At 36.9% G+C, this 10,000-nt stretch overlaps 1 protein-coding gene across 3 annotated transcripts in view; it reads left to right on the top strand.

Annotated features, from left to right (window-relative positions):
• Window positions 1-10,000, top strand: part of tmem38a (transmembrane protein 38A) — a 45,339-nt gene that overhangs the window by 18,429 nt on the left and 16,910 nt on the right. Inside the window, exon 1 of one of the 3 annotated variants that reach the window (XM_062028442.1) lies at window positions 4,627-4,774. The exons of the other annotated variants lie outside the window; for them this stretch is intronic. The gene's annotated coding sequence lies outside the window, so the exon portion shown is untranslated. Of the gene's footprint in view, window positions 1-4,626; window positions 4,775-10,000 lie in introns of those variants that run through there. 3 annotated transcript variants of the gene reach the window in all.

The following is a 10,000-nucleotide window of genomic DNA, read 5'->3' as shown; positions in this document are numbered from 1 at the left end:
TTATAAAACTATGTGGCTAATTTATAGATTGTTCTTTGCTGACGATAATGAAAATATTTTTTAAAAACAAGTAAATGTACTGAGAGGCTGTTTTTTGGTTTTTGCTATGACGCCATCTTTTGGACAAAATCGCTCACTGCAAGTTCTGCAGTGTTCTTCCATTCAGTGCCTACAACCGGAAGTAGAGTGCTGTTCAGTCTTCTAGCCGTCCACAGCGTTTCTACTCGTATGGATTCTTAGTACACACTGCAAAAAGTCAGTGTTCAAAAACAATAATTTTTTTTTCTAAAATGAGGGGTATTTTATTTAAAATAAGCAAAATTATCTGCCAATAGAACAAGAAAATTTGGCTTGTCAAGACTTTCCAAAACAAGTAAAATTAGCTAACCTCAATGAACCCAAAAATACCTTAAAATAAGTATATTCTTACTAATAAGAAGTGCAATTTTCTTGGTAGAAAAAAAAAAAGAGACCTTTTTGCTCAATATGTTGAAAAATGTTCTTAAATGAAGTTAACGCTAGTGCCATTATCTTGACATAATGATATGCGCTCGGCATTACATTTCTTGAAACCAGCAAACTTATACTAAAAACAAATGTATTGTTCTTAATGGAAAGGCAACAAGGCAACCGCTTGTTACTCTCGGGGTCTCCTAGCCGCTCACGCAAATCATATTGTCTAAAAATGCATTTTTCCATCGACAACATGACATCATCGTGCCAAGTGTGTGCTCTTTCAGTCAATTAGTGCGCATATATACAGCCCGGGCCCCGGCCAAATTTTTTTAACTTTTAATTTTGAAGAATTTATCTGAATGTGCATGAACTATTTATGTTTAAAAATTTTGAAATGTCTCATGTTAAATGTTTAAATATTAACTGTCCGTTTACTGTACTGTGCCAACTGTACTACTATACGAGTATGTGTTTTCTATTGTTTCATTGAAAATAAAACAGCAAAGTCCATTTGGCTGCCATCTGTTTTAATTATGAGACACAATTTTGGCAAAATCATGATTTTTTTTCTTGCTTGAAATAAGAAATTCTTTAAAAAAGTAGTTTTATGCTCGTGAGTGTTGATGACACAGCTTTGCAACAGTTGATATTCTATTTTCAAGCATGTTTTACTCAATATAGGTCATAAAATCTAAGCAACCAGCTGTAATATCTTACTGAGATAATTTAGGACCAAAACCCTTAAAACAAGTAAAACACTCTAACATAAAATCTGCTTAGTGAGAAGAATTATCTTATCAGACAGAAAATAAGCAAATTTCACCCTTATTTGAGAAATTTAATCTTACTTAGATTTCAGTTTTTGCAGTGCATAACTCCAAGCAACGTTTGTAAGTTTTACAGTATAAGTAAAACTGTTTATACATACTAGACCGTCCCATGTGTTTTCATTAGGAGCATTTTCATGCATATTTTTACATGCTATTGTAATATAATAACTCTAACGTCATTAACATTAGCTAATATGCTAACACGTTTACAAGTGTCTGTGTGAGTAATATTAACTTGCAATGGCATTTTTTAAAAAATGTTTCAGTTTTGCAAATTTCTCAGTAAATTCACCAAGACGTCACCATGGAGCTTTTGAGTCTGTTTAGCTGATTGGAGAGCTTGCTTTTGCAGCTAGTGGGTTCATGACGATGACTTCTGTTTTGTCTGATCAGCCGTTTACTGCCGTCTGAGATGTGTTGTATCCGAAATAGCTGCAATCGCGCGTTTCCTTCACTTAAGGCAGGGGTGTCCAAACTTTTTCCACTGAGGGCCGCACACGGAAAAATTAAAGCATGTTGGGGCCATTTTGATATTTTGCATTTTCAAACCATAACAAAATATATGCATGTTTTATTTATTTTACCTTTAGGGGTCCCGGGGACCATAAAGGGTCTCAGTCATTAAAATGTTAAAAATAAGTCAGATTATTATTATTTTTTAAATATTTAACGCTTGCAGTAAATCTCTATATCAACTTCAAGTTGATATAAAGTAATACAAATTTAAAAAAATGTTTTATGGCTTTTCTGTCCAAAAAAACTTAGTTTTTTTATAGTAAAACTGAAATATGCAGTATTTAGTAATTAGAGCCCTAAAAGATCAATAATGCAGGACACCATTGATTTTAATTATTTCATATTTTTGAGTAATCACAGTGAAAAGATAAATAAAAAATCACTAAATATATTCGGGATCCAAAAGGTGTCCCACTCATAAAGTGATACATTTTTAGTAGGTTTTTCTTTTACTTTCAACACTTAAGTTACGAGATCAACTTCAGATATATCTGTCGATTTTATGCTGGGACTATTATTTTGTTCGTTTTATGCGCTTTTGTCAAAGAAAACTTTGATGTTTTTATATGGCTACTACACAATATATGCGATATTTACCACATAAAACATTTTAAAGTGAAATATTTGAAGTAATTGGAGCCCTGAAAATAATTCATTATAACATGGATTTTTTGTCATTATTTTTTTTTTTGAGCAATGGCAAAAAAAGAAAAATGAAGAAAGACAAAAGAAAAAAAAACAGCCTGCATGGCAGCTTTTGTGTCAACATTGCAACTTTTTCTCGTTAGATTTCACCTCATTCCACTTTTTTTAATGTTCTTTTTTATTTTTACAGTCGTATTTCCCGAATGTGTGGCGGGCCAGTAAACAATTAGCTGCGGGCCGCAAATGGCCCCCGGGCCGCACTTTGGACACCCCTGACTTAAGGTATTCATGTGGGATTTCCACGAGCGTCTGTACATGTAGAAGAAGGAGAAATACAGACATGTCTGGATGACTTGCCTCCATATTTTCAGCTCTGGTTGTTATGAAGCTGGCTGTGGCGCGGTCTTTCTGGCGTCACTTCCTGTGTGGGCGCGGTCTTTCTGGCGTCACTTCCTCTCTGAACTCGGTTTGTAAACGATCAATGAGTCCATACAAAGTGCCGGAGATTCAAGAAAAACACAGCGGACTTACCCGTGTAAAAATTTGTCCGAGGAGGTTTAGTGTGGTTGAAATGGCGCTTAGGCTAAATAATTATTGGTTTAAGGCAGTGGTGTCTAAAGTGCGGCCCGGGGGCCATTTGCGGCCCGCAGGTCATTTTTTAACGGCCCCACGGCACATTTTAAAAATACGATTGAACATTTTTTAAAGCGTAAAAAGTGGTATAGAAGAGCAAACAGGGGAAATGTAACAAGAAAATGTTGCAATGTTTACTCTAATAACACAAAGCTGCCATGCAGGCTGTTTCTTTCTTTAGAAAATAATAATGAATCAAAATCAATGTCATTATGAATTATTTACCTATTCAAGGCTCCAATTACGTCACGTTAAATATTCCACTTTGAGATATTTTTTGGGGAAAATGTAGCATATTTTGTGTTTGCTATATAAAAAACTGAGCTGTTTTTTTTTTAAAGGAAGGCCTAAAACGAACAAACAAAAAACATAAACAACAATAAAACGTATAATTGACGGATAGATCTGAAGTTGATCTCGAGATTATTGTGTTAAAAGTAAACAGTAAAAAAAAATGTATAATTTATTTTTTAACACTTTAATGAGTATGACCCTTTTGGATCCCCAATAATTTTAGTGTGATTTGTTTTTAAGTGTCATTGCTCAAAAAATAATAATGAATTAAAATCAATGGTATTATGAGTTATTGACCTTTTTAAGACTCAAATTATTATATCATCTCAAATATTCCATTTAAAAAAATTATTGGGTGAAAATATTGCATATTTTGTGTTTTTTCCATACAAAAAACGTGTTTTCTTTGACAAAAAGAGCATAAAACTTGAATCTTTAAAAACATTATATTGACAGATAGACCTAATGTTGATCTAGAGATTTAAAACTTGAATAATAATAAAAATAATAATACTGAATAATGACACATTTTTAATATTTTTTGGACCAAAACCCTTTGGGGTCCTCTGGGACCAAGCCTGAGTGGAGGCCCAAATGTATATTTGTTATACATATATTGTATTGGTTTTTAAAATGAAAAATATCAAAATGGCTTGCTTTGATTTGTCAGTGTGCGGCCCTCAGTGGAAAAAGTTTGGACACCCCAGGTTTAAGGGGTTAAACGACTTAGTGTAGACATGGCCTCAGAGTTGTGTGCTGCATGTCAATAACATGACAAAACGCCACAGGTTTGACCATATCATATGAGGCCATAAATGTGCAGGGAAATGAGCGTCTCCATGGTGACAGCCGGTATACACCTGAAAACCTCATTGAAATAGGGTGGTCTGCATCACTTTTGCACTATCAATTGTACACACAGTCTTAGAAGATCACCCGCTACATGCCCACCAAAAGTACACACAATTTTGTAGTTTGCACACACTATTTAGCACTTGTTATTTGGATCTCAGTAGATCGGGCCCTCATTATTTTCCTCTCTGCTTACTAATATGCATTTTCAACACGAACCAATGACTGTCGATGTCCAAGTTGCTATTAAGTGGTGATAACAGTATCCTATCAGGGGCGTGCACATTATGGTGGATGGGGTGTGCCAGCACTTGGACACACATTGCTTACACAGATAAACACATTTAAAAGTCACTGAATTGGCTTTACGATGATTCCCAAAACCAACAAAAAGAACAATCTTCAACGCCATATACAGTATAAGTTGCAGTCGGGTGAAAAAAAATCGATGTCTTCAGTGTGTCATTTTCATCGAGCCAATTAGGTTTCATGTTACTTAGCGAAACCTTTATGCATTCACACACAGCAACAACAGGATGCTGAGAAAGGTAAAAAAATATTATACATCATTTTGTGGCAGCATCAAACTAAATTATATTTAAGTTTCACTTTTGCATAGCACATGATTGTGGTGCGTTTAAAGGGGAACTGCACTGTTGGGGGAATGTTGTCTACTATTCGCAATCCTTATGTGAGACGAGCACACATATGTTTTTCTTTTTTTATGCATTCTATTTCGTAAATAAATGCGTGTAAAAGTCAGCTAACAATGGAGGTAATGGGATTCGCTGTATTCTGCCTATAAAGCTTTATAAAAACATCCACAAAAAAAAATACCCATCAATGTTTTAAGGCTGTAAGTATATATGTAATGTAGTAACAGGCACATTCACAACAACATGTAATATTTACATATTTCGCTTATTTTAAGCATACGGCAGTGTATTATTTTTACAGACACATTACAATGTTCACTTTTCCCTTCAACAACAACTACTACTACTTCTACTCATGCAGACTTCATAAGAGACAACAATGACTATTTTGGGACAAATGATGGTCCAGAACCTTATATTTTTGAGCCTGAATATACGGACGGTGAGCTACAAGTTTTAGAAGCTGAAGCTTAGTGAAAGACTTAAGTATCATACAGCAGTATTACCAAGTGCTGAACAAGATATAGAAACTACGAACATAATAAAACACACACTTACTGTACAATGTCTGCTCTTACTGGGATGCTAACTGAAGGGATGCTTAAATGTTCACGTTTAGATGAAGAATTCATCATAATCCTTACAAAGGTTTGAAGGAAAACTGCACTTTTTGGGGGGAATTTTGCCCATCATTCATAATCCTTACGTTAGACAAAAAACATATTTTTGTCTTTTTTTATGAATTCGAAGTTGTAAAATATGGCAAGTGCGAGGTGGTTAACAATGCAACTAATGGGAGTAGACTATTACGCCCATAAAGCCCTCGAAGAAAATATCTAAAAAACGTCAACAATACTCCATTTACATATCGTGACCTGAATATTAACAAAGTATTAGCGATATTGTTGTTAAAAGCACTAATGCAGACAAGCTGTTTTTAGCAGCGTCGTGATCACAGAGCGCTAACCAGCTTATGCTGCTATATTGACATATTGAGCCGGTGAGCGGCTGCATTGCCTCTGAGTTGGTGAAAGTTAATTCTAGATTGCAAATCATTATCTTGTATAGTAGAAAGTTGTGGCCATAAACTAAGAAGTTAGTGAAGTTTGACGTCCAACATGGACTCAAAGATGGCGAAAAAGACATGAAAACGTGTTTTTTTTAATGCATTCTAAATATTAAATAAACGTAAATAAATGTTCGCTTACAGGGGAGCCAATGAGAGCTCCACTAATCCGCCCATAAAATCCAATAAATAACCATTCAAAAACTGCAGACAATACTCCATTTACATTTCGTGATTTGAATATTGACCAAGTATTAGTGATATTGTTATTATGAGCGCTAACGCAGACAAACTATTTAGAGAGGCGCTGTGATTACTTCCGTGTCTCCCTATGTTTACGTCATCGAGTGGTCTGCTGCTCCTCGCTTCCTGCAAGTTTATTATAGATCATAAATCACGCTTCTCACCTGGACAGAAGAAGTGTGAGTAGGTATTCCCACAAGTTGGTACACTTTGACAGCCACATAGAACCCGAAAATGGCGAAAAATGGAGAGAACGAAACAAAACGACCCGCTCCTTTGTGAGGATTATGAGACATTCTTCATCTAAGTGGGACTATAAATGGGAATACATGAACATCCCAGCAGTCGGCATCCTAATGACAGCAGACCTTGTACAGTAAGTGATGTTTTATTATGCTTGTTGGCTCTCATAAAATCTGCAGTGAGTAATAATTAGTGATGAAGAATCAAATGTTGTGATGCGTTTTTGAAATTTGATTAAATGTTATTATAAATGTTACTACATTACATATACACTTACATCATGTATATAAAACCCTAATGATGTTTGGATGTATTTTTAAGGGCTTTATAAGGGGAATTGGGTGAGTCCCATAGGCTCCATTGTAAGCAAACTTTTGATCGAAAAAAAACTAAAGAAAACACTGTTGTGTTGTTGCTTGCTACAAAAAAGGAAAGTTGTCACTCTACAAGGCAAAACTGTCGTCTTTCTCACGAGTCAAGTTAAGTGAGTATTGATGGACGATAAAGCAGGAGACGCTCCGCTGTGTTGCCGCTCAGCAGCCGTTACGTATCTCGAATTGCTCCTCCTTCTCTGGAAGGACAGAGTAAACTGTTTGTGGCTCGCTTAACTAGAGCTCCCCTTTTTACGCGATTACACGTGGACTCACCAGCTCTCGAAAAAGTCAGCGCTACTCTGCAACAGAACGGCGGTGGGGATTGCCCTGACGGCGCCATTACGCTGCCGTTATCCAATGGAAATCCCGGATCAGGGTTGGATAGGGGGGACCTTCAGGAGTCTTGCGTATGGGCGCCCCACAGTTTGGTGCTACGTCCCTGCATGTAGACCAGGGGTGGGCAATTAATTTTTACCGGGGGCCGCATGAGCAACCCGAGCACTGCTGGAGGGCCACATCGACAATATTTCAATTAAATTTTGCTCAATATTATTTTTGATATATACCGTAAGATAAATAATAATAATAATAATAATAATAATAATAATACTTTCATTTAACCAACTTAACTTTATACCAAAAGCACTGCTTTGGAAATCATTTGTACCCCTTTCAGAGATCACATTTAGTTCCCCTTAAACATCCTCATGTTGCACAATGAAATGTAAGCATAGGATGAAGTGTGCATTCCTGTAACTTTCTCTAGTAACAGCATTCCATGATTAATATCAATAAATTAACATTAATAACAAATGACAGTAAAATAAGCACACGTATGACTGAGGAGTCATAGTGTAACTTTGTGTGGTGTTTGAGTTGTCCGACTTTTTGTGTGGCCATAAACGCACCAGTGGTTTAGTGCTATGCGTGTTGGTGACAGATGACAAGTTGGTTTTGGCCTGGTTTGTACGGCAGAAAATGACTAGTTTTTCGAGATAGAATTGTTTTACTCATGTTTTTGGTGTGGTTATGGCCGAATATAAACAGTTTTGCTCAATAAAGTGATCGATATAATTCCTGGCCTCGAAGCATCTCGATAGACGTTACAATAATTGAACGGTGTTGACGAACACCGTTAGGGCCGCTTGTTGTCACTGTCACTCAAAGTTGCATTGCAAAATTACACAGAATAAATGTGTTTATTTTGTTTAGAATTCAGATGGGATTTGATTTGGTGTGTGGCATATATTTGCTGTGCGCAGAGGATGCTTGAGCAGTGCGCAATTGCGCAGGCGCGCACCTTAGAGGGAACGTTGTTTGGCAGTCCATGTCTTGTTGAAAACACGCCATTCGTCATCAACTTTTCTCTTTTTAGCGTCTCGGGTGTAAACCGTGCATCACTTGTCGCTGCATGTGCACCTTCACTCACAGGTTACACACGGACATACGCCCATAAATAACACTTTTCAAAATAAAAGCAGCACAGTTATATTGTGCACACGACATAGATGTTTTTTCAACTTTATTTTGTAATTTGTGATTGCAGCTGTTCACATTCACTCACAATCCTGCACATGCATACGTCCACACGGAAGTAATACAAATAAGGCTTTTCAAAACAAAAGCAGCACCGTTGTATTGCACACTCGACATAGATACTTTTTAAAATTGATTTTGTAATTTATGATTGGCCTCACGCGGGCCGTACAGGGACGCACAAAGGGCCGGATGTGGCCCGCGGGCCGCAAAATGCCCAGGTCTGATGTAGACGAATACATATGATCAGGTTCACTGCAGTATTATTAGTATAGTATTTTCAATTCTGTCTCGTGGGGGAGCATGACAGCAAATAATTGAGAAGCATTGATTTACAGCTCCTGGGTTCGATTGTTGCGGAAAACCATGTTGTGAGTTGTCCAGTGAAAGGTTGTACAAATACTTTCAAGTTAGAATCCTCAAGTACCACTCAAATGTCTCAAAAACACAGGCATTTTGCAGATACTAGTATTGGTAACAGGGCAGCTGTCACGGCGGGGGTTCGCAGCTCACTACGGTTCGTTCTCCCAATGCAAACTGACGGCTCCGGACTAGGCGTGAAGGTAGGATTTGATTTATGAAACATAAATCACCCAACTACCAAAACACAGGCAAAGAACAAAAAAAAGGCAAGCGTGCCTAAAACACGTGAAGCTAGGACTTAGCATAGGCTATGGCATGGAATAAACAAAACTTACTTGGCATAGGCTTGACGCAAACAATGAAGCCAGAATGAGTGATCAACAAAGGCAGACTTAAATAGTGGTCTCTTGATTAGACACAGGTGTGTCCCGAACGCAAGAGGCAGGTAAAAATCATAGGTTGCCATGGAAACTAAAACAAACAAGGGTGCACAAAAACAGGAACTGAGTCTTAATCTAACAGAAAATAACAAAAAACATGATCCAGACCACAGATCATGACAGAAACTGTAAGCGCTTGTACCTAACAGTGAGAAGGTCTTGGGTTCGATTCCCGGGCTAAGGGGTCTTTCTGTGTGGTGTTCTCCCCGTGACTGCGTGGGTTCCCTGCGTGTACTCGGGCTTTGTCCCACCTCCAGACACGCATGTGGGGATAGGCTGATTGGCAACACTTAAGAGCAGTAGATAATGGATGGCCGGATGATTTACAGGTCAAAAACAAAAAATGTGAATATAGTGCAAATGTCTATGTTGTTTTCAGCAATTCAACTCAAAATGTGAAATTAATAAGGGGGTCAAAAAATATATTTTTGAATGAATCATTATTCTTATTTGTAACAATTCTTAATCGATTAAAAACATTTTTATTTTATTTTTCAAATCTGTCCTGTCTAGTCACTCAGTGAAACCATATTGTTGATATAGATGCCTATCTGCTGGAGAGATTCACTTTGTCTTATTCGTATTTACATTTATTAAATGTTTGGGAAGCATTTTGGTAAACAAAACCAGTTTTCTTTTAAGTAACATAAATATGGATCAGGGCTGTTTGTCTATTTTATGGAGAATTGTAGTTAATCATAGAACTGGCACCCAATGTTATTAAAAAAGTATTAATCTGGAATCAAGAATCGATTCTGAATCGAATTGTTTCCCCCATGAATGGAATCGAAACGTGTGGTGCCCAAAGATTCTCAGTCCTAATATACACTATATTGCCAAAAGTATTTGGCCA

The sequence above is a fragment of the Entelurus aequoreus genome, linkage group LG19 (genome assembly GCF_033978785.1).
Source record: "Entelurus aequoreus isolate RoL-2023_Sb linkage group LG19, RoL_Eaeq_v1.1, whole genome shotgun sequence".
Taxonomy (NCBI): Eukaryota; Metazoa; Chordata; class Actinopteri; order Syngnathiformes; family Syngnathidae; genus Entelurus; species Entelurus aequoreus.
This window is presented reverse-complemented; position numbering and strand designations above follow the sequence as displayed.